Here is a 16686-nt window from a genome sequence, read left to right as displayed (position 1 = left end):
CTAAAATAGTATTTCGATCGATTTCTATGATAATAATCTTAATTAAGAAATATTTATAAGATATATTTATAAGATGCTTACTTAAGAACATAAAAACGGAATACCTAACTTTATGAATACCTAACTTTATGTTCATAATTCATGAAACATTGTAGCTTCGACATTCTGATATTAGGATTTTTATCTTTAGCATAATCTCAGGAATCTATCATTAACTCTTTGAGGACAGGAGGGTTGCTGAAAAAGTGAATCATGGGAAAGCTAGTATTTAAAGGTAATTTTGGGCTGCCGAATTCGAATCTGACCTTAGCATTTCAAAATTCTAAGATGGCGGATTCAATATGGCCACTGTAAAAGTGTCGAAAATGCAAATATTCTATAGACTTCTATATCTTATAGATATGGACATGATATGGACTGGCAATTGTTATAAGGTTTGTTCTTTTCCTCTGCACTGGAACTGCATTAATACTGCACTGGAACTGCATTAATACTGCACTGGAACTGAGGACAACATAAATTTCAAGTGTAAATGTACGGATAGAGAAAATGCTACAAAACAATAGTCAACATGATGCATTATATGATTGTAATTACTGAAGAATTTGAACCTTCAGATGAAGAAGAAGCTTTTATTATTATAACATCATTAGAACCACCTGTTTTAGATAATGAAGATGCTTTAAATGATGGTAATATACGTTGTATACTATGACAACTTGATTTGTATTAACAATATAAAAATTTTAATAATATATATATATATATATATATATTATTAAGATTTTTATATTGTTAGTACTAATCAAGTTGTCATAGTGTATAATGTATATTATCATCTTCATTTATGATAATACTTCCTGATGTATCTTTTAATATTAATTCATATCCTGTTCCATTATTTTTCTGTTCTATTATTAATTTGATGATTTATTTTTCTCTGAATCTTCTTTTGTTAATGTTGTTGCGTTTTGTTTACTAAAAAAGATTAAATTATTCTGTGTTTAATTTTATTTATTTTGTTCCTATTTAAAACATCAGTACAAGAATATAATTATTAACATTATTTTTAGGTTTATGGTTAACAAACCATACATACACTTAATTTTTTATAATACTTATTTTATAATACTTATATGAAAAATATTTATATTTAAAATTCAAATTGGCGCTTACCGAGATTGTGCCTGCATCGCTGCACTACCTCAAGACCTGAGTTTATAGACATTTATACTATACACTAAACCGCTAACTCTATTTACTGAGCTTGAAAGTTGACCCCAAAACTTATGTATTACATAATGTGACGTAAGGGGAACAAATGATGTCACGTGATCAAACGTGGTCACGTGATCACGCGAATGTAATATGGCACTGAACATATATAAATGTAATAGATGCACTACAAGCATAGACATTTTTATTAAAGATCTTAAATATTTCCATTCTTCAAATTCTGCTTTAGAAATTTTTTTCATTTCGTATTAAATAAATTTTTTTATCTAAAATTGATTTTATATATATATATATATATATATATATATATATATATACACATACCTATTTCACATGATCAAATACTTTGTAATATATACATATATATTTCTAAAAGGCGTAACACAACTTTTTGTTAAAGAAATTTTTTTCTTCAAGAAATGAATAGAAACTATAACAATTATCGAAAAGAATAAAAAAACATTACATATTTGTTATTCAAATATATAAAATTCGTGTGTCGGTACATATAGCATATATGGAATTTTCATGCGCATGCGTGCTCTCTTACTTCATACGCATGCGCATGTATTTTTGTACATGATTTTCGGGACCATGTATTTGAGGAAAGTTAGCAATCTAATATATAAATATAAATGTCTATGCCTGAGTTAAGGGGTGACTCCCAATTGTCCACATTGCCGATTCGCCAATTTAAAATAAAATTATTTGATTGATTGATCCAGTAGAAAATCTCCAGGAATCGGTCGCTATAAGTGGCTGTGTCCAATTGCAACGTGGTCAAACGGAACGCTCCCGAATTAGGCTGAAGAAGAAAATAACGGAACGGAATAGTAACGAAAAGGAAACATGGGGGGGGGGGCTAACCAAAATATTAAAATAATTTCGTTCCGTTTTTTCATGGTCGAATTCACCTATAGCAAACATTTAACGGAACGGATTTATTACGGAATACGTGAATTTAACCTATTATCGAATACATAGTTGGACATAGCTGTTGCTGTTAACCTCTTTCAAATTCTTGATGACAGATGAGTGACACATCTCGTAAAAACTTGATCTACTCTGATCATGTCAGCTCCTGTGAGAAGAAAATGTAGACATTAATGTGCACCTCTAGACGTAATAATCTAAATTCAATGCACTTGTAAATTGTAATTAAGAAAATAGTCATTGTTCATTGAGATATTGGTTACGTTTTATTAAATTAGCAATTACAATTGTAATAAACACAATTGTAAATTTTTTTTAATGTTATGTCGAAGATACTTTAACAAGCGTTCTCAACCTCCTTCTCAAAATATATGGTTATATACGCGTAATAAACCGATGTGAAATTAGCTATCGTAATAAACGTGTGCATAATAAACAATTAAAATTTAAATCAAATCTTCATGCTATTGTACAGGTATATCATCCATAGACGTCATTCGGAAAAAAGTCATGACACGAACAAAAACGGCGCATGTGCATCGAGTCGTCTAAAAGTAACTAGGACTATAAGTTACTAGATAATTTATGAGTTATTAATAAATAAAATATAGAATAATTTATCGACAAAATAAGGACAATACATGTATATATGGACCTAGCAAACATTTTAACACCGAAATATTTATGAAATAATGAGATAAAGATTCCAAATGAGATAAACAAAGGTTACACTTGTCCAAATTTTAATTTCAAGTTTTTATCCAAAATAATTAATATGCAAACAAAATAAAAAGATATGCAAAGAAACGATTAGCAATCTAATAGCGTTATTAAAATTATTAAAAGCGTTAGTACGACAGCTGGCTTCACCGGTGTCGACTTTGTGCTGTTTGAGATTGTGATGGGTATATCCCAAATTCGTCTTTAACTTGTATTATCAAAACATACTTCAAATATAGAAATAGAATCATGAGCAGATACACAACCGCCACCTATATATATCATTTCAATTCTTAAGTCAGTCTTTTTTTGGATTGTAATCAAAGTTGTAATCGTTTACATCCGTTTATATCAAAAAGTCCTTTTCGGGCCGTTGACTGGGACGTCCTTTGTCCCCACATAAATTTTTGTATTGCATCATCACACTTTTTCTTCGATTTTTGCTCACGCATTTGTCGTCGTTCTCTCAATTATATTTTTCGAATTGAATCGTGGCCTGTATTGGCGCTGTGTGGCAGCCTTGGCCAAATTAAAGAATAAGAAGAAAAAGAAATTTATATCAAAGTAATCGTTTTTCCATTTTATATTATGTTCTATTCTTTTCAATGTTACATAAATTTATTGAAAATAATTAAAATATACAAATATATATTATTAAATATATATATACAAATATATATTATTTTTAAAATATATTTGATTATTTTTCATAAAATTGTATCGTATGCAAATTTGAAATTATCTTGATTACAAAAACCACATAAGACATTCAAAGGCAAATATAAAAGCATTCAATATTGAGAATTTTTTAAATATTTTAATTTCTATTTGTTATAGAAAGGTTAAGAATTAAAATATCCTAACAATTTTCAACAATGAATGCTTTATATTCGGCTTTATATTTGCATTTTATGTGATTTTTATATGCTTTTTATGACTTTTATATATGATTTTTACAATAAAGGTAATCTCAAATTTGTAAGTGGTACAATTTTATGAAAACAAATATATTTCGACATCTTTAAGACATCCCAAACAACACAAAGTCGACTGTCAGGCGACTATAAGTTGGCAGAAGAAGTCTAAAGTCGACTTTAAAGGTAGACTGAATATCAACTTATAGTCGACAAATGTGTAATGGAGCGCATCCCTCCGCTCCGTCCCTCCTTCAATTTCCCCCGACCGACCATCCGTCGAGGACCGCCGAACATCAGGTGGAATGCGACAGTGGCCGCAAGAGGCATTTATGCCTCCCTTTTTTAAGCTTCTGAATTCGCGAACTCCAAAGCGTCGGAGCATAGCAAGGGAATACCGCGTAAACACGACGGTGTTCATGGTATTCCCCCCGCGCCAGCAAGCGCGAGCGTATTCCGCACCACACCACGTGCCGTACCAGCGAGCGCTAATGCACTCCGCGCCGCACCGACACCGTGCCACGCAAGCGAGCGAGCGTCCCGCACTGCGCCACGACCGCGTCTATAAGCGCGTAACCATCCCGCGCTGCGTCGTTATCTTACCATTCCTTTCCTACTTTTCCACATCCCCCGCTCCTTATCATCCCAAAAACCAATTATATCCGATCCTTTTCTTCGCTTCTGGGGAGAGGGATGCTAACTCCGAGATCGACCAATCCGACTGATCCGACCGAAAAATACCAAGGTCGATCTCGGGTATAAAAAGGCATTGCTCTCCACAGAAATCCTCCTGTTCCACGCTCGCCTTCTGAGAGCATGTCTCGAAGAAAGCGAGTATCCGAACCGAAGTCTGGTAAAAAGTTTGAGTTCTGTTGGGATCCTTCCCAACGCGCCAAGTTCGCTTGGTCGAAAACCGTCTCCGAAACCTTTCACGGCAAGCCAAGAGCTGCTGGGGTCGCCCCAGCGCATCGAGTCCGCTTGATCCTACTCCGCCGTTTCCGAACTCCACTGCCGTGTATCGGGGTTCCCCCCGATACTACCGACTTATTATTAGTCTCAAAACATTTTTTGTTAACATATTATTATTTAAAATAATTATTAAATTATTAAATAATTATTAAATATCTATCATATTTTTCTAAGAACTCGCATTTTTAAAAGAAAAATTATTCTTTTATATTTTTTCATTATTTAAAAAACAAATGTATTGTGTGTCATGTATATAAAATAAAATAAAATTAGAAATGACATTAAAACCAAAATTTAAGTATGTAGCAAGTATTCCATTCATTAAATATTATAATTTTTATTTTACTCTATTTTTTATTATTTTACAGAATTACGGTAAAAATAAAAACTTTGATATAGAATTACATATCGTTTATTTTAAAACTCTTTCCACAAATTAATCTGAAAGTTTTATCCGATATGTTTTTTCACTTTTTTTATATATTTTTTATTTTATTGCATTTTATATGTTCGATTATGAAATCTTTCATTCTTCAATACTATAATATATATATTGTTTTCAATCATATTATTATATTAATCCGCCATATGCTTCGAACTCATGCGCAATACATATTTCCGGACATCTTAAGAGAAAGAAGTACTAAAAAGTATGTCTCTCTGTCTAACTTCCAGTGGACACTTGCTTATTTCTTATGCAGAAACTATAGCAATTGCCAGCCCATATCTATAAGGTCTATGCTTTTAACCGACAATAAGTCGACTTTCAGACAATGTTATAAATCGACATCGATTAGGTTATGATAATTACGTCGACTTTTAGTCGACAAAAGTACACTATTATTTAATAAATAAGTCAACTTTTAGGCAATATTACAGTAGTATTAATAATGGTATTATATAATAAAAAATTAAATGCAATTCTTTTTACAAAGCTTCTTATTATGAAATATAAAACGTTTCAAATGACAACATTAAAAACATACTTTACAAACTTTTATATTATGATATTTTCAAATAGACAGAGAAGACAGCGCAGGCACCAGAGAGCAGAAAATCACAATCGCTCCTTCGAATCTGTTCTGTAAAAGCAAATTAAAAATTAAATAGTAAACATTTTTTACATAGATATGAAAACATGAAATTGTAGTGTTAATTTATGAAAACACTTACCTCTAAACAGAGAAGACAGAAAAGACAGCGCAGACACCAGAGCAGAAAATCGCAATTGCTCCTTCGAATCTGTTCTGTAAAAGCAAATTGAAAATTAAATAGCAAATATTTTTTTTTATAGATATGAAAAGAACATGAAATTGTAATATTAATTTATGACAACGTCCATCAAAGAGTAACAAAAAAAGATAATATTGCTTTATTAATTTTATAATTTTTACAACGTAACCACAAATTTTGAAAAGCACTAATTTTTCGAGAAATTAGCAAATATCAGAAAAAAATTTTTTAAATGTATTTTTAGTAACATCTAAATTTATTTTATAGTTTCTATTAGTAATATCAAGAAAAAAAAAAGAATTACTTTGGATTATATATCGCTGATCACAGTCACGATCGAGTCACGTTTTCATTAATATCGCGCGTTGCGTTGTCACATAATCTAATGTGAACGCCGAGTAGAAATCGAACAAACTCAAAGAATTATACTGGTGGTGAGAATTATACTTAATGGTGTGTTCCACTTAACGCTCGCCTTATTGACTTGGCATCAAATATAAATATCAAATTAGAATTCTTATAATTTAATAACGCATCTATATAATAAAAATGTGCATAAATTTGACAATATTAGTCGACTAAAAGTCTAACATACAAAGTTGACTTTAATATCCTCGGAAATAGTTGACTTTAAGTCAACTTATTGTAACGTATTGTAAGACATGCTTGATGCAATCTCTCCTGCAGGGGGATCCATTGTTCTCTCTTCGCCTATATGAAAAAATGCGGCTTCGCCGCGCTTCACTCAGAGGGAATAATTGGCTTTTCTCTACTTTGCAACGAGAGAAACCGTGTAGCTTCGATGACGTTGGCGACTGAGAAGTGATGGGATCGAACAAGCGTAAGCGGTGGAGCACTGGCGCACCAGGAGGATTATTTATATATTTGCCAATAGTGTTGGAGGGTGTCGCCGATCTGCATCCATCGAGTGAGAGTCAACATCGCTCTGGAGTACCGGTCGTGGGGATTCGAAAGAATACGTGTATATATGTATATTGTAATATACGTATATATATTAAGTGTACAAAAAAGTTCTGAGCTTTTTTTTGTAAAATTCAATCTTTATTCAAAAACAAACAAAAAATATTAATCAGCGAAATATTCCCCGTTTGCATCAACAACTTTTTGCCATCTTTCGGGTAGCTTGCGAATTCCTTGACGATAGAAGCTCACCGGCTTCGAAGCGATAAAGTCATCAATGCATTTTCGTATCTCTTTAAATCTCACGAAATGTGTATCAGCCAAATGCTGCAGCAACCGAATAGGTAGTAATCGGAAGGCGCCATGTCTGGGCTATACGCCGCGTGCGGGAGAAGTTCCCAGCCTAACGCAAAGATATGGTCCTGAGTCGCTTTCGCAACATGTGGTCGAGCATTGTCATGAAGTAAGATCACTTTACGATGTCCTTGGCCAGAAAATGGCCTCTTTTATTCTAATGCATCGCTCAAATTGGTCAATTGTTGTTGGTAGCGGTCTGCCGTGATTGTTTCACCCGGTTGTAACAACTCGTAATACAACACACTTTTCCAATCCCACCAGATACAGAGCAAAACCTTCTTGGCGTGGATATTGGGCTTTGGCGTAGATGTCGAAGGTTGACCAGGATCAACCCATGATTTTCTACATTTAGGGTTATCATAAAGAATCTACTTTTTATCGCCTGTAATGATTTTGTGCAGAAAATCTTTTTTCTGGAACTTTGAAAGCAAAGTGAGTGCAGTGTCACGTCGACGATTTTTGTTGTCTTCGGACAATTCATGCGGAACCCATCTGCCTTCCTTCTGAACCTTTCCCATCGTATGTAAACGTACGGAAATGATTTGCTGCGTAACGCCAAGCTGTTCTGCAAGCTCCTTTTCAGTTTGCATAGAGTTTATATCCAGCAGTGCTTGCAATTCGTCCGTTTCAATCTTTTGAGGGCGTCCAGCACGCGGTTCATCTTCAAGACTGAAATGTCCTTGGCAAAATTTTTGATACCATCTTTTACATGTAGTACATGACTTACAACGTTCTCTCTATATGCAGCACAAATCATTGCAGTGGCTTCAGCAGCATTTTTCTTCAGATGAAACGCGAAGTGGATGGAAAATCGAATATGCTCTTTTGTTATTGCCATTATGAACACTACTGATTTTTGAGATTATGTGCATCAAACGCCAAACCGTATGACATTTTAGAAGGTCAAATGTCAACGCTTTAAAACCGCAAAAGGGCGGGAAGATATATAAAATTTAAATTGTTATTTCGGTTGTATGAAATCTAAAGCTCAGAACTTTTTTGTACACCTAATATATGTATATATATATATATATATATATATATATATAAAATGATAAAACTGTAAAATAATAAAAGTTATATGTCTTAATATTTAAAATCGCGCATGCGTTAACCTAAGGTACCGCTCGACTGCATTTACATCATTTCGAATGAATGTCCACAAGTTTTAATTTTCTGCGGACGTTATAGTAAGCGTCGCCTCGAAAATCAGCCCGAAATGTGCATTTCGTTGCGAGCATTATTTTAGATCATACCTATATGGAACTTAAAATTATACAGATCATAAGCCACTAAGATGGTTATTTAACGTCACGGACTCCGGCTCGAGATTAATCCGTTGGCGATTAAATACTCGAGGAGTATGATTATGAGATAATTCAAGCCGGGAAAAGCAAATATAAATTCCGACGCTCTAAATTGAAATACCGCAATCGAAATAGAAAGTCAAAAGAATAAATTACAAAAACACGCCAAAGCACCATTACTCCTGATTGACACGTCGATCAAACTTCGAAAAATGTACATTAAGACATAGATATAGGACCACTACCGATCACAAGAAATAGAAACAAATACGTGTTGTGAAAAAAATCGTATTAGAATACGGAATCCCAGATAAAATTCTGACCGACCAAGGAAAATTTCAGCGAATTATTTAAAAATACGTGTAAATTATTAAAAATATAAAAATTACAAACGACGGTAGTAGGTATACTAGGCGGGTTCTAACTCAGAAGCGTTGAGGGGGGTGCGGATGTGCGGGGGGGAACGGACGGCGCGGGGAAGAGGGGAGGGGGAAGTCCGAGGCGGCGATCCTTTGAACTGAGCCGCGGGGGGGGGGTAGTGAAGAAAGACGAGGTGAGATAAACAAATAGGATAAGATAGGCGATATAAACAAAATGGGCGGCAAAGATGATATAAAAAATTGCGCGTGGACATGACGTCAGAGGCGGGAGGGGGGGCCACCACCGCCGCCGCCGCCGCCACCGCCGCTGCGCCCGCCGCCACCGCCGCCGAGTAAAAAATAAATATCTCTCTCGTATTATCTCTTCCGTTGCGACTCTCTCTCTTATGGCGAATGTTATTTTTTTCTAATTATTTTATAGTGGGGAAGAAAGAAATAAAAGAAATATATGTTTTTTTGCATATTATATATGTTTATATTTTTAAACAAATTGAATACATTTTTAAATGTGAAATTTTTTTATTCACATGTTTTTTTCTTATACACTAAAAACTAAAGCTAACAGCTCGCAATCGACGAGTTGACGTCTATCGAATGTATCGCAATCGCGTATCGCGTTCGGCACTTCCTCGGGATCTGTTACAACAGACGCGATGTTGGAGAATCGCGTATACTTGGTATCGATCGTATCGACGAATCTGACAAGTCGATCGAACGTCACATCGATACATTCGTCCAGATCAAACATACGGCGCAGGGTCGATTCGATCATCGTTACGCGTACGTTCAAAGATTCAAGACGTACGAATGTAACGTGGTTCATCAGACAAATTCTGACGGTTAACGGTCCGACATTTATAAAATTGTCTTTATAATCGTTTCGCAGCAATTTATAGATATTCCATCACTGCTCGTAGAGTCCCTTCCACGTTTCGAGAGACAGTATCAATTCCTGTCCCCGATGATCTCCCAGAGCGATCTCCACGTCGCTCGGTGGATCAACGTTGATTCCAATTTCCAGAAATTTGTAACCCGTAGCCGTCAGAGTGTAACGTCTGCTCAGTAAGCGCACTACGCGACGCTCCACCGAAATACTGTGGAAATTAAATATATAATATTGCACAATATTGGAAAAAAGAGAAAAAAATAAAAAAAATGCAGGTGAAACTTACGCGTTACATTCCTTCTTTTGTTTTTCGCCATTGTACGGTGCGCTGCTTCCTTTGGCGGAATACATTGCGTGTTGTTCGAATGATGGAGGAACGGAGTACCGTTTTTGTCGTGCAGATCGTTCGATGGAGGAGGACTGATCGCGTAAATTTTTTGACATGGCAAACCGTTAATCCCCCCACCTTCCCCCCCTTTTTTTCTAGGAATTTCATTGTTGCAATCAAACATGTAGCGACATGTTCGCAAAGGAGCGCGATGACGTTCAAATTTTGTTTTCTAGGAAGAGCTCGTGAAAAGATAGCTCTTCGTAGAAATCGACGTACGTGTCGCGGCGTGTCAAGAGAAGCGCCGATACTTCGGTTACTATAAACAAATCGGGGAGACTTATGATGGTTTTTTTTCGCCGAAATCGGCGTACGTGTCGCGGCGTGTCAAGAGAAGCGCCGATACTCCGGCTGCTATAAACAAATTAGGGAGATCTATGATGATGCTCCGACAAGGGACAAAGAAATTGTCGATGATATATAATGGGTCATGCGGTGTGCAGGATCACAGTAGATGGAAGTCTAATGTGTGTGAAAAAAAATAGTTGACGGTGAAAATGGATAATGTGTTAAATATAAAAAATGTGTTTAATATGGATGAGGAAGACTTTGTGAACATAGTGGACGAAGTGTTTGAAAATGAAGAAGAAATAGAGATTGACAATATTGACAATATTGACATTGATATTGAAGACGAAGAGCACGCATTGTCTGACGATAGTAATTACATAAGTGATCAAAGTGATGATCTTACGGATTATGCAGAAAAAATTGTCACCCGTTCGGAACTCCTTGCGTTGAATAATAATAAAAAGTATTGTTCAATACAATTTTATTATTCAACGGGTGGTGCACTAACTCTGTGTGCCGAATGCATGGTTCGTCTGGCGGACACTGACATTGGAGTATTGTATGCCGTTAGGAAGCACGAGATAGATACTCTCAATCGCGCTAAACAGCCGATTTTGCTCCAATTGCCAACAGTCCGTCTGTATGATAATACCATACAACATGTGCCCAATTTGCACAAATTGAAAAAAGACAACATTGTGAACGAGGCATATACAAGTGGAAGAGTGTGATGTGATATAAAAACAATATGGAAAGGTCATTGGAAGAATTAACAAGTTCTCCGTTATGGGATTCAATCTCTCATCTACCAGTGAACGTGGCGGTGTATTTTATAAAGAGACACTATACCTCAACTCCCCATTTCCCGATTTCTCGTCCAAGAGTTAAGGGACGCTACAATTCGACTCTCTGCTTCTCCGCTCCTTCTGAGAGAGCGGAAATAATTCTGGAAGCGTGCACATATTATCATTATAGAGGACACGCATACAATATATTACTACCTCTCTCGCGGCAAAAAGTAGCAGAGATAATTCCAAGAAGCGAGGATAATCATATATGGTTGTTCTATTCCCATCAATCTCCGGACATGTCGGAAATACGCTTTATATACTGGCTTCGAGTTAAAGCAGCTATAGAGAAAAGAAAAAAAGAAAGTAAAAAAATGTAAAATTGTTTTGATGAGACAACACAACAATTTAAAAGAATCAAGATTTTGCAATATGGAACACCTAGAGCGAGTGGAACGCGAGCTGCTGGAGCAGTGCAGCCAAGTCGCTACCTTGGTGGAGTGTTTCGCGTGGTTGCGATGTGAGGAGTACATCGAACAACTCGAGGAACTTAGCCGTGTTAAGCGTCCTCGACTCACCGTTGCAAATAGACAATCTGCGGTGGCGAGGATCGCGCGACTCGCAGGTGTAAAAGTACAACTAGAAAGACGTTTCGTGCACGTTGGTGGTGAGTACGCGAGCACTAGTAGAGACAATGGATCTCTCGTTTGGCGAGAAATCGATACAGCATTTGAAAGCCGTATATTGACTGGTGCGGTGATCAATGTGGACTATATCGAGCCGCGACAATTTTTAGAAGACGCTGGTGGTGTAGTGCTCGAGCGAGTGCGAGACATTGTACAAAGACACGATAGTGTGAAAGTAAACACTGCATTTAACAGCGAGTTTGTGACGGGCGATAAACGCGCGAACAAAAGTATAAACAGTAAAAATAGTGAACTCTTTCGAGTGTCAAATTTGGACGAGTGGTACGAGCAGTACGTTATCGAACCCACGTTGGCGTCGCTCGAAGAATTCCAAGAACGCGACAGTGGATGGGCGTTGTCGCGAATTCTAAATTTGACTGTAAACGTGAACAAATATAATCTAATGCACGCGGGATGTTACATTGAATTACCGCGGGAAATTATGTTAAAGCGAGCGGTGATCAATGTACGATCCAATGACAATGCGTGTTTCGCGTGGTCGGTGGTCGCGGCTCTGCATCCGGCTGAAAGGAATACAAATCGGGAATTGTCGTATCCGCATTATACGGTGTTAAATTTGCAAAACATTACGTTTCCGATGACGTTGAACCAAATTAAGAAGTTCGAACATCTCAACGACATCTCAATCAACGTCTACGGTATCAAGGAAAAAGAGATTTTCCCGATACGGCTGACATCAAGGAAGATGGAGAAGCACGCAAATCTACTGTACGTGCAGGATCCGCGTGACGACAACGCGGGGCACTTTGCGTACATCAAAGATCTGTCCCGCCTTGTGAGCTCGCAAATAAACAAGAAGAAATGCAAGAAATACTTTTGCGACCGGTATGTATTTTAACAAATTTTATTATTTCTCTTATAAAATTGTTTATTAAAAAATCATATTTTCCGTTTGCAGATGTCTCCATTACTTCAGTTCGTCTGAAAGATTGCAATCACATACAACGGACTGCGAAAAGATGAACGATTGCGCCATCCGACTGCCGAGCGAGGACGACAAGTGGCTCGAATTCAAGAACCACACGAATAAGGACTTCCATTCATCGTTTACGCGGACTTGGAGTGCGTACTACGGCGAACGGAATCGGCAGAGAGGGAAGACGCATCGTACACCTATCAGTAGCACGAGGTATTTAGCATCGGATACTACGTGCAATGCTCGTACGACGACGCGTTATCGGTATATCAATTTCGTCGCGACGAAGATTGCGTTGCGTGGTTCGTTCGGCAACTCGAAGATTTGGCGCATCAAGTAAAAATTTTGTTATCCGTGAATGTCCCCATGGAAACGTTGTCGAGAGAGCAGTGGGAGGCACATCGTAGCGCGACACGTTGTCACATTTGCGAGAAATCATTTGCGTCGGACGACACGCGGGTACGCGATCATTGCCATCTTACCGGTCGTTACCGTGTTCTCGCGCACTCAAATTGTAATCTAAATTATAAAGATTCATATTGCATTCCCATAGTATTTCACAACTTATTCGGTTATGACGCGCACTTTATCATCACGGAAATAGCTACGGCGTTCGAAGGCAGGATCGACGTGTTGCCGATAACAAAAGAAAAAATATTTCGTTTACAAAACATGTTCAAGATACCACCGAGAGATCAGATTCGCGAAATTGCGTACACTTGCGGTTCATAGATTCGTACAAATTTTTAAATACCAGCCTTGATAAATTGGCATCTTTTCTAACGAAAGAAAAATTAAAAATTTTACGTTCCGAATTTTCCACGGTCTCAAACGAAGATTTTGATTTGTTGACGCGCAAAGGTGTCTTTCCGTACGAATACATGGGTGGCGCGGACAAGCTGCAGGACACGCACCTATCACCGCGCGAATCGTTCTATAGCTCGTTGACCGGTGACACAGTGTCGGAGAACGATTACGCGCACGCCGCGAACGTCTGGCAGCGATTCTCCATCCGGACGCTCTGTGAATACAGTGATTTATATCTCAAGACCGATGTCTTGTTATTGGCCGACGTTTTCGAAAATTTCCGCGAAAGTTGCGTCGCGAGTTATGGACTCGATCCCGCGCATTACTACATATTGCCAGGTTTCACGTGGGACGCCATGTTGAAACATACGCGCGTAAAATTTGAGTTGCTCACCGACATCGATATGGTTATGTTTATCGAAACGCGGTATACGCGGCGGTCTCAGTCAATGTTCCGGCAGATACGCGCAGGCCAATAACAAGTACATGCGTTCGTACGACCCGTCGAAACCGTCATCATACCTTATGTACTTTGACGTAAATAATCTGTACGGATGGGCGATGTGTCAACCGCTGCCCTATGCCGAATTTCGATGGATAGAAGACATTGAGAACTTTGATGCGAGCGCGATCACTCCGGATTCGTCTACGGGTTATATTCTCGAAGTCGATCTCGAGTACCCGCATCATCTGCACGACCGACACACCGACTTACCTTTCTATCCGACGCGCGATAAACCACCCGGCACGCGGCAGAATAAACTTCTCGCAACGCTATATGACAAAAAGCGATATGTCATCCACTATCGTAACCTGCAGCAATGTACGCGCCACGGTCTTCGTATCGCAAAGATACACCGCATACTACAATTCGCTCAATCCACCTGGCTCCGCGATTACATCAAACTTAATACACAGCTTAGAATGTGCGCGAAAAACGATTTCGAAAAAAATTTATACAAATTAATGAATAACGCGGTCGGTAAAACGATGGAAAATGTCCGAAATCACGTGGATGTAAAATTAATAACGAAATGGGACGGACGATACGGTGCGGAGGCAATGATCGCGAAACCAAATTTCCACAGCCGCAGCGTCTTTGCGGAAAATTTAATCGCCGTCGAACTGCGATTAAAAACTCGAGGTAAACTTTAACAAGCCGATTTACATGGGTATGTGTATACTCGACATATCAAAAATCTGCTTGTACGAATTTCACCACGAATACATGTCACCGCTGTATCGCGAGAAATGTAAGATCATGTACACCGACACGGACAGTCTCGTATACCACATCGAGTGCGATGATGTGTACGAGGCGATGAAACGCGATATCGCTAGATTCGATACGAGCGATTATCCGACGGACAACGTGTACGGGATGCCTCTCGCGAATAAAAAAGTACACGGTCTAATGAAGGATGAGAATAACGGTGCGATAATGACGGAATTCGTCGGACTCAGAGCGAAGATGTACGCGGTGAGGGTGGACGGCAGAAAAGACATTAAAAAGGCGAAAGGTGTAAAGAATAACGTCGTAACGCGAACAATAACGTTCGACGATTATACGCGGTGCTTGAACGAAGAGATCGAAATGACTCGTCGCCAGTCGTGTATAAGATCCAAGCTACACCAAGTATACACGGTGTCCGAGTCGAAAATCGCTCTGAGTCCGTACGACGATAAACGAAACATCGTACCGGATTCGACGGAGACGTTACCGTGGGGACATTGGCAGATTCCATTGTAATATATATATATATATATATATATATATATATATATATATATATAATAATATATATATATATATATACATGTTTATACAATGTACATATATTTTTATATTTTTTATATAGTTTATGATGCATATATGCACGTATGTATGTATGTATGTATGTATGTACGTACCTATATATCATATCTATGTATATATGTATGAACGTATCTATTTTTGTAATTTTATACGATACTGTTTTATACAATACTGTTTTATATGTAGTAGATATATGTATTTTTTGATAGATATATGTATTTTTTGTAGTTTTTATATGTAGTTTTACAATAAAATTTAGTTGTTCAAATTTATTTTATATATACTTTATAATAGCAACCAAGATCCTGCTTGCTGAGGAATTAGCTTTAATTCTCTCTTCGATTTATTTAATTTATACTCGGCTTAATACATATATTGTTTATAATACATGTAGTTTTACATGTGTTCTCGTAAGTTGCATACATGTATAGTTTAAAAAATGTAATGGAAGAAAAAAATAATAAAAACTCTTTGTATACATGTATACAGTGTATATTTATTTTTTTAATACATCATAAAAATAAGAAAAATGAATTAAATCACACTGCTGTTGTTTATCCATGAGTTATGCGATCTATCGAATCCCAGCCACTTGACGTAAACCTTGTCTCCCTTCCTGCGTAGTACTTTCTCCACGAGATACACGTCTGGATGAGTCGCGCGATGCAATTCGTGCTCGTAGAACGCGCCCGCGACCGATTTTCCGCGATAGTCCTCGAGCAGATAAGTTACGGGATTAGTACGCTGCACTTTAATGATCTTAAACACCTCGGTGGTCCAATTTGGCGTGTAACCTTTTTCGAAAAGTGTCTTGTACTTGCTCACGCGTACCGATTCGCCTACTTTGAATTTTGCTGGACCTGCGATCTTTATCGCGCTGTATACCGTATCCAAGAGTCTTTTGGCGATCGCGGAAGTTACGTCAACGGGTCGCATGCCGATAGTGCGATGCTTGCGCGCGTTGTAATCTGACACGAGACGCGGTAGCGCGTCGACCCACTTGTAAGTGCCGTTGAGCGTAAACATCTTCCACATGTCGTTCTTAAGCGTGCGATTGAATCGCTCGACGATCGATGCCTTCAACACCGTATACGTGGAATAATGATTAACGTTGTGT

At 37.6% G+C, this 16686-nt stretch overlaps 1 long non-coding RNA gene across 1 annotated transcript; it reads right to left on the bottom strand.

The window, feature by feature from the left end:
* Positions 1-898: 898 nt before the first annotated feature.
* LOC148935742 (uncharacterized) lies at positions 899-1344 on the bottom strand. Its single transcript, XR_016140159.1, has 2 exons — positions 1177-1344; positions 899-978 (listed from the first exon to the last, which is right to left on the bottom strand). It is a non-coding gene; the product is annotated as an uncharacterized LOC148935742 (long non-coding RNA).
* Positions 1345-16686: the final 15342 nt, after the last annotated feature.

The sequence above is a fragment of the Pogonomyrmex barbatus genome, unplaced genomic scaffold, assembly GCF_055798465.1.
Source record: "Pogonomyrmex barbatus isolate J1 unplaced genomic scaffold, ASM5579846v1 scaffold4, whole genome shotgun sequence".
NCBI lineage: Eukaryota > Metazoa > Arthropoda > Insecta > Hymenoptera > Formicidae > Pogonomyrmex > Pogonomyrmex barbatus.
This window is presented reverse-complemented; position numbering and strand designations above follow the sequence as displayed.